The sequence below is a fragment of the Anopheles stephensi genome, chromosome 2, assembly GCF_013141755.1.
Source record: "Anopheles stephensi strain Indian chromosome 2, UCI_ANSTEP_V1.0, whole genome shotgun sequence".
Lineage (NCBI taxonomy): Eukaryota > Metazoa > Arthropoda > Insecta > Diptera > Culicidae > Anopheles > Anopheles stephensi.
This window is the reverse complement of record NC_050202.1, coordinates 66,269,850-66,291,535: the sequence shown is the minus strand read 5'-3', so window position 1 is coordinate 66,291,535 and position 21,686 is coordinate 66,269,850. Positions and strand designations below refer to the sequence as shown.

The window sequence follows — 21,686 nt, the reverse complement described above, 5'->3', positions numbered from 1 at the left end:
AGCTTTGCGAACAGAAGAAATTAAAAACCATTCACCTCCAGTGCTGCTATCCAGCTGCTCCAGCGTTTGACGCACGCTTTTGGCTTTTTAAAAGATAAGCTCCCTTGGAAGCATCCTTGCCCTTGTACCACCGCAGCCCGTACTCCACCCCACCATATTTCCGCTCACACGTACAGCGTCCCGAGGGAAGATTGAGCCGTGGAATCGAAAGACAAGGAAATAAATGCGTCCTTTGCCAGGCTGTCGAAAGCAAGCGCCCGGCAATGGATAAATCAATTGCTCGGTAAGCGAAATACGGAGCGATGAATTTGCATATTTCTTCATCTACTCGAAAGCCCCAAAACCCACCCCACTCCAACACACGCGCCGTACCGCCTTGCATCCCAACAACACTTCGGAAAGGCTGCAGCCCTTTTTGAGTTTGGAACGAGACCTTCCCGGATCTTTTCACCAGAGGGGAAAATTGAGGAACGACCGAGAGGCTGCAAGAGGGCGCGAAAGGTCAGGGTGACTTTTTGCACACACGTGCAAATTGGAAGCACTTGCTCGGTATTTATGATCCTAAAGACTCCCGTTACAGTAAGCCACCACTTAAAGGCGGTTGACTTTGGTAATACGGGATGCGGCAAGGTTTGGATAATTGAATTAAAAGTTTTAATACAATCCACCGCAAATCAACACCAGAAAGTGAAAGATTTCTGTGCTAAAGGCCCTTGCTCGAAGCATTACTACAAATTATAATCGGTGATGTAGTAGACACGATGCAACAAAAACATATTTTTTTGAATCCTGTTCAAGGGATCATTCTATAAATTATTATCCATTATTTCAAACGTCCTATCGTAAAAAAATCGGTTGCAACAAATGCAACAACCCTTGTAACAAACTTAAAGCGTATTCTTCACAAATTATTTAAATATTTTCTCTCGTAAAGCAGCGTCTTTTGACGAACTTTGAACTGTAACACCGTTCAAATTTGCCCAATTGCCCAACAAGATTTGTTCGGCTAGCATATAAATGTTATGCCATGTTATTACGGGATTATTACATTAAGCTTACCGTGAATAGCCACCATCAAAGAGAATTCAAATAATCGTTTTAACGCTCCTTGTTAAGCATGAAGCTGGATCCACGTTTTGGCGGTTAATTGGAATGGAAAACAATTAGCAAGCGCTTTGTTATGCAATAAGCATACAATAATAACAATAACATACAATAATTGCGGAAAACAATAAGCCGCAAGACATGTTGATCAGTCACATGACGTAGAAATTTATTTCGGTAAAGTTGTTGTACTTTGCATGGTTTTAATAGTTCCGAAAACAACTTTAGTTGAATAATTGATTTCTTTCCTTATTTAGGACTAGCTTAAGTTTCATTATGTAAACCTTATACAAATCTTTTTTACTTTCCCCCTTAGTCCACACTCGCCTTTCCCATCTGTAAATAGTAAATTATGCGACTCTGTAGCAAGAGGATTAACTTTCCGAGAACAAAGCTACAGCGCCTATTTTGGCAACATCGTTTTCGCATTAAAGCGTCCTGTGCTGGTCCCGGCCGAGTAGGAGTGCATACTTTCGGGTGCCTACTGCTGCTTCACTAAGCAACAAAACCCATTTTTCACACCATTTTTCCCTGGCAACATCTAACGATCCAAACGGCTTCCCGTGGAATGGGGAGTGTGTAAGAGCATTTTATTTTCCACTTTCCGTTGCTATTTCATTCCATTCCTCCCGGTGGACTAATCGCCACAAATCCACTGGACAGTGTCATAAATATTTAAAACTGTTTCTTTTTTTCACCCTATTTGATCGACGTTGGTGTTCTTTCGCATTTTCCGACATTTTTTGTTTTTTGTTGAAACTTGCCTAGACTTGTCGATATCTGGTAAGCTGCTGGTGGTGAACCTTCCCTGAGAGACCATTTTCAATATATTCCCTTGTTTTTGAATTTTCCCAATTTTCACTAGCCTTCTCGCCACCAAAGCATCCCGGGACCTTTTGCCCTTACATAGAGGGAATTGTAAAGCTGTGGCACAACACACACACACACACACACACACACACACACACACACAAAGATGCGATCAACAATTTCTTGGAAACCCCAGCCAGCCAAAAGAGAAGGCAAAGCGAGCAGAAAAGGAATGGAAAACCTGCCATCACCAAATAAGACCAAACAGACCGGCCCCAAAAATAATCATAATCGAATCATCGTCCTGCTGCAGCCATTCATAAATTCATGATGATTTTCCCGATGATTTGAAAATCCCACCGGGATTTTTCTACCGTGCGACGGACCGCGGAACAGGTAGGAAAGCCGAACGGGAGGGAGGGTTGAAGGTGGAAAACTCCCTGAAGCCTGGTGGCTCGGTCGGGCGGTTGGTCTCTTTCTACAAAAATATGCGCGTTCTCGATTCTCGGTCCTCCCGACCGGGGAACATTTGTACGTTTCGTAACTTCCATTTATTTGCCGCTCACACCAATTCCTAATTCACCAACCGGCGGGTTTGACAGCCGTCCAACAACGTTTTGCGTTTTGCATGTGGCATCTTTACGTTTTGTTTTTGCAACGCTTTCCCCTTTCGCCAGCGATCCACGATCAAAAGCACTCATGAAACACGGTCGCCGGGTATTCGACCACCATCAATGTTGTGGTTCTGGTGCTCGAAAAACCTCGGAGAAATAACTTTCGTCGGCGTGGCGGTAATGCCGGTTCGTTGGTCGGGGAGGGACACAAGTATAAAGCGAGCGTCAGTAAGTGAGTGAAGTGGGGATAAAAAAGGATACCCAAGGCGTGGGATTATAGGTTACGTTTTCTGACAGCACACCCGGTTCCCATGTGTTCGAAGTGGGCTCGCGGTGGGTGGGAGCAAAATATTTGTGCCTCCCAAGGAACTTACCCACGGGTTGGTACGGGTTGTTGGTCCTTGGAGCGAGCAGCAGGTAGCCGCACTCTTACGCCGCTTTTATTTATCGTTTCTGTTCGACGCACCGAAACACCGGCGGCCACCTTCATTCGGCCGAGAGTTGTGGCCAGAGCGAGCGACGAGATTTGCATGCTGTTGGAAACCGCCAATCAAATCAAAATACGCTTCACCATTTCCGTCCTAATGTGTGGTTTCACTTCAAACGGAATTACAAAGCAGTAGCAGCATCGGGGAGTTCCGTGGAATAACAGATCCGGTGCGTACTTTTGCCTGCGGCTTAGCCACACGCGTGCTCTTTGCCGACATGGCGTTTTATTTTGCTTTTCTCTGTTTCTCTTTTATTTTTGGCGCTGCCTGTATCCACACTCTGTCTGTTAATAGAGCCATAAGGGCTGGCCCAATCCCCGGCCTCTGACACGCCAAATTGTTCATAATTGTAATGGATGCTGTGTCGTTTGTAGGCGCCTGAGCTGCCGCTTCCGGTGTGTGCATTCACAGCACACCACCCGCATGAACCTCTAGCAGGTGGTGTTAAAATATTAACATTTGCATACCTTTAGGCGTAGCTGTGCTCAGTGCATGTGGATGTGAGTGTGTGCGCCGAGCGCGTCATTCCGTTTTTCGCGTAAGCGATTACATACGCACAAAGCGCGGGACGGCGACGAAATTGGCGGTTGGAGTTCTTCTAAACATCTGACGGACGCTTCTGGTTGTTATGCTGACGGACAGGCTTTCGCCAGAAACACAAACACTTGTACACAATATGGTGTGTACATTGTATTAGAATGATTTTATATGTTTACGTTCCGCACTGCTCCTCTTCTTCCAATGATAATGCCACATGTCTTTCCTGTCTCTTCTGTCAGCCGATGGTTTCCGTTTTGCGAGAAACCCATGTGGCGCGAGGGTGTGTTTTATAGGACTTGCTTTTTATATATTCAATGCTTGCAAGCTTCGGCCCACAAATTGCTGATGATTTTGCGTTTAAGTGATTGTTGCGTCTACTCTACTAGGACCATTTCTTTGCCTGGTTCAAGCAGCATAGCCTTATCGTCCACATCTTCGACAGGGAAGAACAAAGTGTCAGTCTGTTAAGTTTATTGAAGGTTTGTATAATTATTGGTGTGTACTATAAAAGATTCAAAAACATATTCTCAATAAGTGAACACTGTAAGAATTATATATTAGTAATACATTTACCATTTCAATGGTAACAATCTTATTCAAGCGGCTAGTAAAACAATGTATTGCATATATTTAGGCGCTTCGGTCTCAAAACTCGTACAATTTAAGAGTTGGTTTAAGATACTCATTGTTTTTTTCACCACTCTTATGCTGAAAACCCATACAGTTTTTCATGTGTTAAATATGGGTTAAGTTTTTAGTGTAAGGCAAGAATATCGATTATTTTCTTTTGAACACATCTATTGCACAAACAGGCTCTTCAATCACGAGAAAGTCACCCCCGAAGAGCTTTATCAAATTTATGAAATACACAATCTAATCCGTCATCAAAACAGCTTGTCTATCCCTGCCCGATACCGATGAGCACTCGCCGGTGTGGAAGTGGAAGTTGTTGCATTTTGCCTTGCTTTTATTTTATTGGGCCGATTTGATGTTGCGTAAAATAAATCACAGATTGGTCCTGGTCAATGAGGAATGGTATAAAATCCGTGCCCCGGATACCAGAGGATACTCGTCCGACAGCAACAAAAAAGGGCGGTCACATTTAACGATGGCACCAGAGTGACTGATAATGGTATAGTTTTGATTTTTTCTCCCAGTTCTCCGAAGTGCGATTGGTACCGGAAACGGGTTGGGCTGGAATGGAGCAAACACAACCAATCCATCTGCGTGGATGCCGTAACTCTCAACCGTACGCCGAACCGTTCCGTTGGATAAAACCAAGGAAAAAAGTGCACACATACACACGCACAGGAGTATGGAATCGCTTTTGATCAGTGAATGATAGCCTGGGGAGCAAAAAGGGCTGAAAGGTTGTGATCAAACCTCCGGTGGCGGGCGGAGTCACGATATTGACTGCGAACGAGCGATGGATCAAAACGCTTGGGCAAGGCTTATATCGAATTATGCTTCGATTTTGCTCCCAATCGGTGTTGATTTCGGGCACAAAGTCGTGCTTCGCATTCGAAACGAGCCGATTTCAACATTGGTTGGTTGAAAAAAAATCCTTCGAATCAAACCAAACGTAAATGGTGGAAAAAAAGTGATACAAGTAAAAGCTTCAGTTTGACGCAGTGTAGTTTTGTTTCATCCTTGATTTATCTTTCCGTTTATTGCATCGTTTAGTAAAGCCGACTGATGCGTAGCGCCAATTGTGTGTATGCGTGTATGTGTGCCCCATGTTTCGCCATTTTAATGAATTTATGATGAACATTGTCAATTGGTTGCCTTTATGCATCACAAGTGTGCCGTTAAGTGGCGCACCGAATGGTTCTTCAATCGCGCCTCAAACCACCGCGCAAACTGATACGCTGGGAGTTAACAGTGTGTATAGAAACGATTACAGTGGCATCGTTTACACAAGTAGGCAGGTATAAGTGCTTTTACTTTGTTAATATAAAATACAGTAAACGTAAACAATTTATTGCAGGATTGGACTAAGATTTCGGCATAGCATATGAAAAATTAAATTATTTCAAAATTATCGAGCTGGCTTTTGATGGCTTCCTTTGCTTAATTTACTATTAGTTAGATAGTCGTTATATAGTTATAGTTAGTTAAACGTGCAGAAAGTCGGCCTAATTAAAATTTGACAGCAGTCTCATCGAACTTTCGAATTTTCGCCAAAGCGCCAATCATTGCTAACAACAAAGCAAACACTTAACAAATCATGGTATGTAAGTTGGCGTGCACAACACTGTACCACGCAGCATGCTTTTGCGTTTCCACGCACAACTGGCTGAAATGGTACCGTTTTGCAACGTTTTCTTTTTAATCCTTTTCCCACAATTTAAACCACTGATAGCACGCAGTACGTGTCTGTCTGGTCTGGTGCGAGTGCCATTTATTTTACTTGCTCCTGTAGCGAACATTATAGCTCGCAGGTAACGTATTTACTACTGCTTACTGCACTGCTGATTCGATTCCCCGTTCTGCTGGCAGTTGTTAATTATTGTCGCCAATCGCTACAAACATATACCACCCATTAAAGTGTTGTTAATATGGCTTGTTTTTATCTGCTGCTCCGTGTGTATGTGTGTGTGTCCGAGCGTGTGCGTTCTGTGGCCAACCAACAGTTAGTAATATGGCTTACAGGGTTCGAAGCCGAAAATCTGTTACGTTCGCGCCGGCCTGGTTGTAGGATGCTAAAGTTTAAGATTGAAATTTGTGACTTTCCGCAATTTTATCACATTTTATTGTCCACAGTGTGTGAAAATTTATCGCCCAGTTTTGTTTTCCTTTTTTTTTTGTTCTCCACTCTCAACCACAACGCATGATGCTGGCAGACAACTCCGGTTCGACTTTCCTGCGTACAGACCCGTGGGTTCGGAGGGATCGCTTCAGGTTGCATATCCCGAGGTAACCCGCTTCCGCTAAGCATGGTTTATCTTCTGTCCGATAAAAATTTTATTACAAGAAACTTCCCCACCGCCTACTTTACGATGTAGCTAAGGAAACCCTTTTTTGCGTATCATGATATCATGATCGCGCAACGGAGAGCGAGAGAAAAAAAAGGAAATAAAATAAAAAGGTGGGAGAAAGATTGAGGTAAAACTGAATTTGATGACGAAAGTTTTTTCCACCGCTTCGCGTTAAAGTTTAGGCTTTTATTTAATAGCGAAGCATAAATCGGCCCTGAAAGGCAGGTCCTATATGTTACGGACGGGATGAAAGCATAAAAAACAATCGCTTTCAATTCTGCACTTGATGGATGGGCGAACGAGAACGTACCGGGGTGGTTTGGGTTGTAGTAAGTTGGAGAGTGGTTTCGGAACTTGAGGCGCAGCAAAAAAAAAAACATTGAAAACTGGTAGGCAAATTCCTTGACGAATACATATATTGGGATTAATTGAGCGTGCGGATTTATTGTTCCATATTTAAAATTGTTGAGAATCTGTATGATAAAACAATAATAAAATTTCTTCCAATAGTTATAAAAATAAAAATGTCAATCAGTAATATGCTAATAAAAGCCTACGAAAAAGGATTGCAAATAAAAGATGTCTCACGAAACTAGTCAAACGTTATCTAATAATTTCTAACTGCTACGTTTCAATAGTTGCCTCAAACACTCGTGGTAGGAAAAGCCCTATGACGAACCATTAATGTTAACCAAGGCTTGTCTTATAAGTTCAGCCATCCATCGGTTTTCTAGACCTTAACATGGTTAACAGCTCAGTCTTTGTTTCTGATGTGATAGTTTCTTTTTAAATTAAAATTTGATTTAAAATAAACTTTTTTCTCCATGGGTCGAAAATAATGATTGTTGAATCTTTCTTGAAATAATACGATTTATCTTAAAATAATACGAGAGTTTTAGCAAAATTCTGTCGTCTCAATTACCAAACGATGTATTAATAATGCATTCAATAAAGCACATTGTTGACGTAGTCATTCTTATTTTAACTAGAGCATGCTGCTGTGGATGCATATTTTAGATGAATTAACATGCCTAGCTTAATCATGCATTTATGGATGGTGCAGTATTTTTTAATTAAAAAGCAACTTTAGAACACAATCAAGATTCAATGATTGTGTGTGATTGATCTACAGCACAAATTAAATTAAGATTTTTTTTCTGGTCATGCCAGATAATCAAACATGTTATCCTATCATTTCTTCCACCAACATGGCATTCGATCATGATACAGGCGCACACCAATCTTGTCATGTTTTGTCGTGTACGTGGTCAATTATAAAATTTCATAATGAAGTAATAATTAGTTCTACTCCGCTTGTACAGACTCTGTCTCGCACATACCTGTGCACACAGAACCGTGTTAATTAATTTCAACAACGGCTACCGATAGGGCACCAAGAACCATCGAAGCTTGTCGAAAGCTCTAAAACAAGGCTATAGCTTTCAGTGTACTGCAGAGGGGTGAAAAAATCTCCCCCACTACAATACACACACACGTACATAAGGTTGAAAAATCGACTTTTAATTCGCCAAAAAGCTAACACAGGCCACATTGCTCACAGCCCCCTACCATAAAAATTGATGCACGATCGCAGAGGCGGAGAGTCCAAAAGTCCATTAAATTCAATTCGTGTACACGCAAAAGTTATGCCTTGCATGCAAACTCGGCATCCCAAAGAAGACCCACCAGCAAGCACCCCGGTGCAGCACTGGTTGGGTTTTCATATTTTTCGGGTTCATCATGTCGACCCTACGGTTTTCGTTTTCTAGCATTACACCACTGTTCGGGTAAGGCCAAAGTGCAAATATATTGAGAGAAAAAAGACACAAACCCAAAAAGCGTTGAAAAGTTTCATTGTGTTCCGCTCTGGTCAAATTTGCTCATGCAAAGCACTTACCAGCAGCCCCAGATTGCTCGCGAGCTAGGCGGGTTTTCCCTGCTTTGCGGTCTTACCCCGGCCGCTAGTACTGGACCCTTTATATCTGTCTTTCATCTCACATTCAGCCACATGGAGCCCCGTGGAGGGGAAAACTTTGATTTCATTATAGTTCCCCAGTAACTTTTGTCATTCAGCAACATTCGTTCGGAACCAAACCCAAGGCCCATTTGCACCGGCACCGGTGAGTGTTTTCGAGTCAGCTGAGAGCAGTTGTATTCATTAAGTAGGGACCGCTTTGTAGACCAACGACGAGCGGTACTAAGGTTCGGCCGGTGCTCATTGTGGAAAGCGCAGAGCATGATTGTCACTAGCTGCTGCTGGTTGGTAGCAAGCGTCCAACCATTTCGTAATATACTACCGCTTTTCTTTGCTAAACTCTCTGCAGTTTGGGAAAATACGTTCATGATTACGATTTCCCATCAAATTTAGCTTCTCTTGGGGCTGCTGGAACGGTGTTGCTACACCTTAAACGACAGTCGGAAAATTTGAACTCTAACCTCCCCAGCGGGTAAGACCAGTTTCTTCATTTGCTGACCGAGGAGAAAAACAACAAGGCGAACAAATCCCATCCAGTTCGATGTACCTTCTTTCATCTTTTTACCCTAGTAAAGCATAATACCCAAAACATGCACACACACACACACACACGAAAGAGAAACAGACAAAAAAAACTCGAAACGCTTCGGTACGTTCGGTAAACCTCGGTAATGATAAAACAGCAAAAAGAAATACAACGAAGAAGAAATATTTGTGAATACCTTCGGGGCAAATGGAGTTTCACTATGTGTCAGCCCCAGGAATGGGAGGGAGCGTAAAATTGAACAACGGAGTGGAGCAAAAAGTCGAAAAGGCTTTTCTTGCTAGCTATCGTGATGGCTCAACAACACAATGCATGGAGAGCGTTTTTTTAAGGAAACAAAATTGACATGTATTTTACATTTTGTACCAACTATGGAACATTGCTGAGAGTTTTAGAAGATGCATTAGTGGAAAGATTGTTTATCACGATCGCTTGATGGAGGCGCCCAGCCACTGATGGAATAACGAAAGTAATTTAAAGATTTTTATTGTATGGTTTTTTAAGTGTTTCACAAATAATTTTGACTGCTGATGTTTTATACTCAACATAACAAAAAAACAAAGATGCTGATTGTTCCATTGTACGAGCGCAATATCACCCCATGTAGAACTTGTCGAATAACGTAGTCACACATACACAAGCGTTCAAAAAGCACGACCAAACCTCCATGACTGAACACCTTCAGCTCCTTGGTAAAAAACAATAACGGAAATGAAAACGTAAGACAAAAATAAAAATATCAACTTCAATAACAACAACGCGAAAATGACTACAAAAAACATACACACACACACAAACACCTTCAACAGGGTAAAAGAAACCAACAACTAACGTAAGAAGAAACCGAAAAGCGTTACCGAAAACGGACAGCTGAAGCTCGAATGTTTGCCTTCCTATTTCCACGAAACCACACCACACCCAGTGTGTAGATTGGGAATGGGATTTAAATTTCTTCGGTCCCTCCTATAGCTGGCGGCAAGACTGATACCCCCGTGCCCGCCCCCTCCCGTATCCACCATCGGGGCAGCTAATGGAGCCGCCCGGTGATCTACTCGGCGTGACCTCGGTGATAAGTGGAAATTTAATTCAATTCCTTTGTTGGCGATTCGTTTCGTCCACCGTTTGCCGCCAGCAGTTTGTTTTTTATAGCTTGAGCGTTTATGCCACCGATCCACTGGGTCCGGCAGGTCGATTGGCTCCGGTCGCGCGTGCCCACGGTGCACAGGAATGTTTAAAGTTGAATAAAGAAAAACGGAAGCGATAGAAAAAATACAAGGTACAAATGAATTATGAGCACACGATTTAGTGAAAGTGGGCATTAAGTGAAGCCCTTGCTATTTGGCGGGTCACAGTGTGCTACCCTTATCCTCAATCAGAGAGGGGTTTTAAAATGATTTCGTACCTGTCGTAATGTGGCCCCATTTCTTATCCCCTGTAGCTCAGTAATCAAGCAAAGTATTCATAAAGATGTTGATTATTTGTTGGGGACTGGAAAACTTTTCACCCCGTCAACTCGATCTGTCAAGTATTGTGCTCAATTTGGGACGGCATGATTTTAACACAACGTTCCACATGATTGGCGGCAAAGCGAGACACACTGGCGGGCCGGGAAAATAAATGACATAGGTAATGGTGGGCTTTTTTGGGGGGCCAAAAACAAGGAAAGATAACACCCTTTTTTAAAGCTTAAACAATGAAACAAGGCACACAAAAAAGAATAGAACATCACTTGTCACTCCAAAACGGTACACACATTCGCGCTCCACACCTGGAAAAATAAAAATGAGGGAAAAAACAAAATACAACACAAAAAAGGCAAAACATAACACAAACACACACGCAGTACATGGTGCGGTCGGAAAGTGCTCGGTGCTCGTTTGTGTTACCGGGATTTCCCACACCGTACCGTGCCGGAAACCTGGTGCCATTCTGTCCGATTCAATCGGTAACTGGCACCGGGGCACCAAACTCGTACGACACGACGTGCGACTCGATAGGAAGAAAATCCGTTTAGCGCTTATCCGTATTTGGGTGTTTGCTTTCACTTGCTCCCCGTTTTCGAACAACTCGCCAGCAAAAAACTTGGCATACGGCGGCTACAAAGCAAACCGAACATATTGCTGCAGCAAAATATTGCAGCAGATACGTTGTTTGCGGCTGCGAAGAACCAACAGTTTTGCTCGACGAAACGAAACAATTAAACGTACGCACACGACTGTACGAATGTCGGTGAGCAAGACTCAGAATCACCCGGTTTCTTTTCCCGGAAACTTTTTCTGGCAGACTAAGCGTTAAAGATGGTACCGTTAGGTTTTTTTTTGCTATTGTTGCATCGAATGAAGCTATTCTCTTTACAGCTTTGAGGCAACTCAACTGCTTCCGAATGGTTTGTCTTTGGTAAACAACTGTTATAACATTTTTAATGATGATTTCTTTGGTAGTTGGTTGTTCAAGTGGCACATTTATAATTCAATTTATAATTTTACTGCTCTGTACCTTTTGTTTCTCTCTGCGCGTTTCACGGTTTATGGGACTGTTCTGGAACACATCGTTGATCTGTTTGCATAAGTTGTTGTCTGTGCAATTTGATGTGTGAACGATTTTAATTGGCCAATTTTGCGTAACACTGTTCTTTACTGATTTTCTTTAGATGTTTGGATCGTTATCAGCTACAAATTAAACCATCACCCAAAGGTAAATGATTCACTTATCTAACGTTTTTTAAAAATATTTAATTAAGATTCTTTAGTATATTAATAAACAATGCAAAAATATTTTAGAATCCTACACAAATTAGCATTGATAAAAGTACTTCCCACACTGAATCACAAGTTGAGCACCTGATTTAGAACTACCTACCCAGTCATAAATCTGAGACTTTTCGTGAACTATGGTTCGCAAATAAATTTGTGCTAATTAAAGTGGGCGTGGGCCTAAACCATCAGTCACATTAAGTAACCAGCATTATCAGCAATACGGTCAGGCCGTTCTTCATGAATGAAAAAAAACAGCATCATTAAACACAAAGGTTATGTAGGCCAGTCCGATATGGCAAAGCCATCGTCCCATTTGCTATGCGCAACTTATCTACCAGATCTGTCAAAGCTTGTAATTCATATAATGCAATACACTATAAGTCTGCTTTACTGAATTAAAGTGTAAGCATTCGATTACAAATCAACCAATTACAGGAACCAACAGATGCATTATCGCTTCAAGCTCATCAAAGCAAGAAATGATTCGAACACGTCACAATCCATCACTTACGCTAATCAACAAGGCTTGAACAGCATAAAACCTTCTCGATAAAAACGAGACCCAAGCTCAGTGGGGTGGATCTCATGGTGCTGTGACTTATCGTGTCTCGATTGCATCTTATTGAGCTCTGGTTTCAATTACGAAAGCGTCTCCGAAAAAGGAGATGACAGCGTGCAGCAGCAATTGGACCCCGCCAGAGACTCGCATTAGCATGGAAATGGAAAAATAAATAGTAATTATTCAAAATCTCCTTCCAGCGAGTAGAGAGAAAGTGTGCAAAAACAATCGTCTATTATCATCTCGATGAAATTGATAGCACAGGAAGGAGCGCTGGTGCTGTAGAAAAGGGAAACAGGAAGTATGCAAACAAAAAAAACGCAGTGTAAATGAGAACAAAATGTATGCAAACGGAACGCACTGTGACAGAGGCGAAAAAAAGGAATAAATAGAAATAATGGCTCTCAAGAAGAACTAGAGCAATAGAGGCGGTGGGCTGTGCTTCCTTTTGAACGAGAATAAATAATAAACAATGATTCGTGTGCGAAGTGAACATTTTTGAGGCATTTTTTATCTCCTCCATTGTTTTGCTTGTATTTTAAACAAAAAGCGATAGAAAAACGGCCCCCACCGACGAGCCTACCTACCAGACGCGGTGGAGAGCTTCGGTAAGTACAGCAACTACAACCACTGCCAAAGTCGGACGAAGCAATGGTAAAGTCACAGCAGCTGTTACCGTTCGCCCGCTGAGCATAACGCGACAACCATCGCTTTCCATTGGCTTTACCATGCTGCTGTGCGCCACCGTTGCTTTTCATTAGCGCTGCACATTTATTATCTATGGCACCGGGAGCGCACGTGGACGATGGAGACGCCTGGTCGGTTGTTCGGCACACGTTTTTCCCACGGTCTGTGGCAAACCAAACTCAGCGAGCCACACCATCGAGAGAGAAAGGGAGAGAGAGAGAGAGAGAGAGAGAGAGAAAAGGAGCGCAAGGGAGGAAGGTAGAAGACGAAGGTGGGAGCGGGCCAAGCGGAGCTGAGCTATCCACAAAAAGGGATAGGAACAGTAGGTGGTAGACGTCTTTTGGTTTTCTGGGGACGCTTTTATGCAAATGAATCGTGCAAAATGCGTGAACACATTGGTGGAAGAATAGAAGTGTGGCAAAAGGAAGGTGAAGCCGGAGAAGATAAGTTGATACGGTAAACGGGGCGTTGGTCCAATATCTTCCCCTTCACCCTACCCAACTCGAGTTCCAGGCAGCTCGTACCAGACGACGATGGAAAGTGGCAGAAAATTGCAAACGGCTCTTACGGGAGTGGAAAGGGCGTGATTTGTTCGGGGTGGATTAAGGAAAGCACAAACGAGATGGATGGGGCGTAGTGCTCAACGAAGGGAGTGTAAGGGAGGAAGACGGAGCAGGTTTCCAGTCAGGGAAAGCGCGAAGGCGGGTTGAATTTTGTTGTAACGAATAAAATAAAATTCTCCTGCGATCCGTACCGCCGTGTCATGTGTCTGCCTATCGTATGCCCTAGAGGACAGTGTGAAAAGCGAAAGATGTTGTTTTTTGTCTTGTACATTCGTGCTATGTTTTGTTTTTTTTTCTTTTCTTTGCACGATCCTTGTGTCTCTGTGCACGCGCTTATGCGTGCATGCCTGCTCATTCTATCGCGCAAGAACGCGTCCTTCACATCGTTGAAAGTTGATCCTTTTTTCTGAAGCTTTTTCCTCCATTTTATCTTATTCACGCAACAAAAACACACACTCACACACCTACATCCAACCATAAACACCATCTGCAAGTGGATCTTTTGATAACACACTTCTTTTCTCAGCCACCGGCGATGGAACCCGAGTAGACCAGGAAGAGTGAAAAATAACACACACATACACAGAAACACGCACAATCTCACCGGCACTTAAATCTTAAACGCTAAATTACAGTTTAATCACACGGAAGCGGCTACTGAGAGATGATCAACGGAGCTCCCTTGACTGTTGATGATACAATTCTCTACAGGGAGTCGTCTCGATGCATGTGCACGGAACAAGGGGAGGATGGCAGTGGATAAGAGGAGTAGAGAAGCGCAGGAAGGGAGGACCGTTTGAAAAGTTTTCCCCAAGAAAAGTGATTCGCTCTAGGGAACCATGACGTGTAGAGCAAATCGCCCGGCTTACAATGTTAAAAATAATAAACATTACAGAATGCCAACAGAAGGTCACACGGGCTGAACGCGAAGAAACGTGTAGATCCCGAGACCTGTCAGTCCAGTTATGCGTGTAGGTGAGACAATGGATTAGACCGAGCTGGATTTACTCGGAAGAATTTATTTTTTGGATTTTTTGTTGTAACGCTCTAAGCATAGGGTAGATTAAAATACTAACATATTGTTCAGCATATTGCATAACTGTAGGCGTTTGGGTGCAACCAAATAGTGAGCGATTACCTGAAGCATCGTAGCTATCGATAACGCTGATTAAATAACAAACTAATCTTGTTAAAAACTTGTTAACCACTTGAATGTTCCACAAATAAAGTGAGCCAAGCCAAAGAGGCACTCTCTACAACTCTCCCCGTACGGTTTGCTCCAGAAGGACAGGGAAAACTAATTGCGTAATTCATTCACTTCAGAGTGTCCTAGTGCCGCACTAGTCAACCAGCCGGTAGTAGCATCCAAATCGCAACACTGCAACGATCAGCGTAGCCAGTTTTGATAAATGTCAAGGTGACGTTCACGTATGCATGCCGTCACCTATTTGAACGAGCAGTACGGCACGAGCGCTAGCCTTACCAAGGCGCAAGACGGCAGCAGGAAGATGATGTGCAAACATGTGGTTTTACATGGTCCGGATTGAATGTAAGCGAAAAAGCTTCAGCCCGGAACATATGTAAAGCGAAGAGGGATGGACCAAAACACGACGGTATATCCCGGTATATCGTTCTAATTGAAAACCGGCCACCACTTGAATGAAAATTCATCTTCCGGCGTCATGTTCGCTTTGTGTAACCGGCACCGTGCCCCTTGCCTTCCGCGCTCGCCTTTCCGATGACATGCTGATGTGTCACTAATCAGGCTCGTTCTACTGGATCCTCTCCGGATCCCTGCCAGTGCCACCGTCGCGCCATGTTATTGGGGTTTTGTTGTATCCCTTCCGTGCTGCTGGTCGCAATGTTTCATCACGCTGGCAAGGCAGATGACGGTGATAGCCCTATCGCCATCGTGTCCACACACACACTCATACATACACGCGCACAAGAAGGCTACAAGGTTTGGTCCATCGTCGATCATGGCACCCACCACCACCACCATCACCAGTGAAGAGGAGGCACGTCGAGAAAAATAAAACATAACCTCACTCGGCGACTCCGTTACTACTCGCTTCTGCACACAACGTGCACCGGAGCGTTGGCGCTCCCCTTTTGCTTTTCCTGCCTGCCTCACTTGTTCCCGTTATCGCTGAGCGCCACGTTCCACGCGATGGCAGCGAGTGGATAGGAAGAAAAATGATGATTAGATGCTGACGGGAAGATAGATGACATGACCGGATCGTTGTTGTAGCGTAGATTGCAGAACCGGGCGGGTCCCGGCCGGATGACGCGGACGCAAAAATGTGCCGGAGGGAAATTCTGTGCCACCGTTGTCCGTGCGCGCACCAACCACGAAGCAACTCTTGGCGGTCTCGCAAATTGCAAACCTAACAACGCATCCTCCGGGCCCGCTGACTCCCCTTCTGGTGCCCTGGGCGGCACAAATAATTCTTCTCCTTGGTTTTTTTTCCGTGCACGGCCAAATTGAGTGGAGAGGAGTTCTTCACTCTGTTCCGTTGTGAGTTAGTGAGACAAGCCGTGGTGGTGGTGTTGGTGGTGGGAAAACAGGAAGGCAGCAGAAGCAACAACAACAACGACCAAAAAACTGGCACAGAACGAAACAAAAAAACACATACACACACACAGAACGGCATATACAAAGAGAAAAAGCAAAGAGCGAAGTGCAAACATTCTTGCACTCCGCTCTCCCTTATCACACGGTGCTTCCTGTGAAGGCGCACTTGCTTTCCACAGCATCCATAGCTTAAGCACGGCTAAGCGGATCAGAAGGCGATGACGTTGACAGCAACAGAGAGTACAGAGAACGGCACCCGCGTTCCCGAGTGGTAGTTATCACAATAGCGCTTCATACAGCGGCTTTGACGTTTGTTTCGATCGAGTGAAGAGGAGCGTTGCAGTGTTGGGATGGATGGGCCCGGATGGGGAAAGGGTTGGAAAAGAGAGAGTTAAAATAACAAACAAAAAAAAGGGGAAAGCACACAAAACACACGCGCCCTCTGATGGCTGATGAGGAAGCTGGGACACTTACAGCACCGAGTGAGCGTTACAAACGGTGAAGCAATGCCTAGTTGATTTACACTGTGGTGCGTGCACTACACGCCAGAAAAACTCACGTACCACAGGACTACACAAATCACACACACACACACATTCCCACTTACTTATTGGCCATTTTACGCCCAACAATAGTGTCTGTGTGTGCTTGGTTCACTTGTCCTATTGCGTCCACTCCTGCAAAAGTCCAAGTTGCAACATTTTTTAGCTTCCCAATTGCACGTTTTATAACCCCGTCTGGGTCGTTTTTCAGGCACCGAAACGCTTACTGGGACGGAAGGCGCCAGGACAAGGTTACGGCAGGCAGCGCTAGCCGATATGGCTTCGGAAATTGTACAATAATTCCATCAATAAAGCTCGGCATAATGATCATCTTGATAGAACGGGAAGGATAGATGTCCGAGGAAAGCTGTGCAAAGAAAAAGATAAGCTTCGGGTGAGCGGCAACACCACGGACACAGCATCTCAATTTCTTTTCGCTTATCTTGTTCGCTTACGACCCTTCTCCTCTTCGAAATTGCCCATAGATATCGATGGCGATGGATGACACATTGACCGTCAACGACAGATATCGATGGCCAGATAGAGATAGATCGGACCCACCGACAAACTCATCCAAAGGCCGATGGAAAGGGGCCTTCGATCGTTCGTAGTCTATTGAACCTAAACTAATGCTCCTTTTGCCTTTTTTTTTTGTCGAACGAATCGCTTGACCCCAAGCCTCGCTTTCCAGTCTTTACCTGCCCGCGAGTATCCACATCGAACGTATCTGCGAAAAGCGGCTGAAAAGTTTCGGACACCGGCCAAAAAAATATATATATTAAGGATAACGATATTCGACCGGACCCAAGAACCAACCGACACAGAATACGAAATATCACATTACTGGCTAACTGGCCTGGTTGTCCTCCTTTTTGGGGCCCAATAAAACGCAAGGATACGCTGTGTCTAGTGTTTTCCTCTCGGTCACCGATTGCCTCCATTCACCACCGACTCACCGAAGCACCTGCCAAACCCGACTGCCATCTCATTAATGATGGGTATAGTGTTGTAGGGGAACCATTTTCTACCATCCCGCAAATGACTCACAAGTTTGTTTGGTTATGTTCGGTGTGGGTGTTTTTTTTTTTTTTTGTTTGGGCTTGAATTTGGGCAACCCGGTGTTGCTCTTTTTATGATTCGTTTCGGAACACTTGATGCGTGGTTGTCTTTCTTTACTTTCCTTTCCTTTTACCTCTGTTATTGTTCCGTTCCAGCTCGTTGACTTTTGGCTTTTCGCTATCCGCAAAGCTTCGCCCAATTTTGTCGGTGAACAACCGGACGCATGGCGTACAGGCGTGATTGGTACCGAAAGCACCAAGTGTGCCAAGAAGTGAGGTCCGATGAATCCGGTCCCCTTGAGAGATTGGAGTTTTGTACATACCTGTCCCAAACGGGACACAAGGCGCAAGGTGCGAATGAGCAAAAGGTAAACAATTAATGGGCGCTTCCGAGAAAAGGGTGTTCCGACGGTACGTTTTGCGTGATGTACGATCCCTTCGGTAATGGTGGTGGTGGAAGGGAAGGCGCTACCTGTACTCTACGACGCTTTCTAGTGCTACTCAAATATCTCACGTACGTATCAAGCGTACCAGCCCAAGCTCGGAACCACTTGAACGGAGACTATAGCCCATTCAAAGCATCTGCACGCCTCATAAGAATCCCCGGTTCGGGTTAGGGGTCCGGTTGACTGCGATGCGTTTCCGGACTTTTCCAGGAGCGGCCCAGCATTGTACAGTACTCAGCAAACTCAGTTCCTCAGTAGAATGGGGAACGATTTAATCCATTCTCACACCCGGAACGCTCTCGAGCGGATTTCCAATCGAATTAGCAAACAAACCGTATACATTTTCTTCCTTAGCAGACTCCCAAAAGCTACGAAACGGCCGCAACAACAACAACAGCAACAGAAAAAAATCGTTAAACCGGATTAACAAAAGTGACTTCGGCGGGTGGGTTGCGATAGCGAAGCGAAAAGAGACCGTTCTCCTGACGCTCCTAAGCCCGTGGGACAAGCAATTTCACCATTCCCATGTAAGCAGCGGCTGGTACAGCCACTGTAGCTTAGTCAATCTCGGAGCCCTCGCATTGGGCGGAAAATTACCGAGACTGACCCAAATCGCCGATGGCAACCAGAGATGACGTCTCGGCAAATCGTTTGTTTACATAGAAAATGGCCTTTCCCTATGCTTTCGCTTGCCCACTTTCCCGAGGGCTCATCCTTCGCCATTTTCTGCACCATTCCCATGCAAGGCCACGATTCTATCGCGAATGTGTTAATTTTCGTGAAGGGGTGTTTTGTGTTTTGACTGTCGCGTGCTGTGGACATCTCCACTGGAGATTAACACTTCATTTCCGGCGCTAGCTGTACGGACGGGCAAGTGATCCTAATGAAAATAATTCGCAATTTCATCTTTGTTGGGTCTTCTCCACCGCCGGATTCGTAATCGCCGCTTTCCCGTGCTTAACACGGTACAACATCGTCCTAGGTCCTGGACTGCCTCGTTCACTGTCTCTCTCTCTCTCTTTCTCTCTCGCTCTCTCTATTACTCTCATTCGTTCACACATTGAAACGAATCCACTAACCGACTCGCTCATTCGCACTCGCTGACGACCGTCACTCATCGAGCTGGTTTGTTGGCAGCATGGAACTGGCACTGTGGACAGGGAAAAGGACGTACGTACGCACACTCATGTGCCTTTTAGCCCACCCTGCCGGTGGCTGGTGGATGCTGCTGGACGAGGTTGGCAAGTCCTTAAGGATTGCTTCTTGAGCTGGGAAAGGGTACGGTAGGGGTGTATGGCAAAGGCAGTGGCAAGGAACAATGGGCAACCGGGAACGTGCAGATCGATACGTTATTTACAACACATAACGGGGTTCCGTTCCGTCGAGTATCCTTGGCAGCTCGATTGTGCCTGCATTCTTACACGTACCAGAACGGAAGCCCTTGTCCAGTGCGTGTACTTGTGGAGCAAACGGCCGCCTTGGCACATGCTCCACAAGCAAGTGAGTGCTCGTTTCTGCGTTTCTCCTCTGTGGGCAATAAATCCGTATTTCATTGGAAAGAAAGAGATTTTCGTAGATTTTTATTATTCGTTTCGTTGGAATTGGATCAAATACTTAAAACTCAACGAAACAAAACACGGCGCCTTGCGGTGAAGGCGCATTGGTTTTGCAATCAAACTGCCGCTGGAGGTTAGACTGAGCAGCAGTTAGTCGTTCACGGCCTAGACGAAACAACCCACGTGACGGATATCGCGCTGTAACAGCACGTCAATGGCCTATGATTCGTCAGGCCAGCTATCATCGTGCGTCAAGATTGAAGCAGATTGAAACGCTCGACATGACGCCTGAAGTGACGGATAAGATTACTAAGGTGGTTAAGTTACCGCAGACAATGAACCGTATTAGTTTCGCGTACCGGAAATGAACCTTTTCTACACCCTGGAAAATCCTTTCTGCTACACGGCTCCGATTCCTTCCAATTGTGTTCGATATCCTTTCTGCTTGCTTCTGGCTGTACAGCCCGGTTGCTTTCACGTTCCCACACCACTTGCACACCACCACGGGAATCACACTTTGCTAATTTTCTTTTAATTCCGTTTCCTTCTCTCACACACACACTCACACACACAAACACAACAACAAGCTTTTCACGCGTAACGGATGGATTCCTTTCACGGTACACGGCACGCTTTCGCTACGGACGTTCTGCAACGGATTTTGAAGCTGCAAGTTAAGAAGATTTTTCCACAAATCACAAGACGCGCACTCACTCACTCGTTCACACGTTCGCTCACAGTCAAGGTGTACCGCACGGGAAATGGAAAACGAAACAGGTACAGCACAGATAGTAGTGACGAAGGCTGAGAAATTGGAAAGCTGTCAACAAATGACGGGGTGACCAAAACGGACGAACGGTTCACTTCGACAGGAACCGCTTACGCCAGCCAGCTAGGCAGGCAACGACGGGGACGACACAGACGACGACGTGACCCGTGTCCTTGCGAGTTCAAAGCAGCAGCGGAGCCAACCAAGCCGAAACTGGTGCCGGATGCTGCGCTCGCCCGAGTCCGGAGCGCTTGACATTCGATCGTCCGATAGCGCCGTGAGTGCTCTCGGGTACGCTCCGTGTCTGCTGGTGTTCGTGCATGGAAAATGTCGCTGACGGGATGCTGCACTGAGTGCGCGCTGAAACTTTTGGGGAGCATCAAATCGTACAGATTCCGAATCAAGCGACAGGTCTTCTCGGTCCGGCGGGGCAAAGCGGGCGAGAGATAAAAGTGCTGATTGAGAGCGCAAATATGATGGTAATGAACACGATAAGCTCTCGAGTGCTCTCTCGCGGAAGCGTCATGTCAAAGGTGGAAAGCTTTTGGGGGGGGGGGGGGGGGCGTGAGCTTTTCACTCTCGAAATGCTGGCCACGCTTTCCAGCACAGCTCTCTTTGTGTACACTCGCTCTCAGATCGCATGCGTTGCTAACGAGTATTTTTGGGTGGGGTGGAGTAGAGTGAGAACGGAAGATGGAGGTGGCTGCTACGAGGAAGAACCTGTTTGTACGTGAGCTTCATCTTTGCCTGGCTGATCGATGGATTGGGGTATTTTCGGTGGTTACTGAGAGGATACTCGCCTGCAGCTGACAGATGTCACGGAAACGTGTTTGGACGATTCGAAAAAAGTTAAGATACAGTTTGTGAAGGAAGTGTGCAGCTTTACCGACAAAAGGTTATTTTTAAAGATGCGTAGTTCTGACTTTTTCCACTCTTCAACACACCTAACCCGTTGTGGCGTAAGATTGAATTCCGAGAATAAATTGAATTCATTGGATCTGAGCGGTAATTACATCAACCGAGCTAACAACAATTAAGGTAAACCGGTTGAATGAATAGACGAATGAAAAGAACAAGGCTCCCAATCACAGCATTGTAGAGAACGTTAAATACATGCTGTTA

General features: G+C 44.9%; 1 protein-coding gene across 2 annotated transcripts in view; it reads right to left on the bottom strand.

The window, feature by feature from the left end:
- LOC118504330 overlaps positions 1-20,841 on the bottom strand; it is a 36,415-nt gene extending 15,574 nt beyond the window's left edge. The window contains exon 1 of one of the 2 annotated variants that reach the window (XM_036038664.1): positions 20,166-20,841. The gene's annotated coding sequence lies outside the window, so the exon portion shown is untranslated. Of the gene's footprint in view, positions 1-20,154 lie in introns of both variants that reach the window. The other variant, XM_036038665.1, reaches the window with a different exon arrangement.
- Positions 20,842-21,686: the final 845 nt, after the last annotated feature.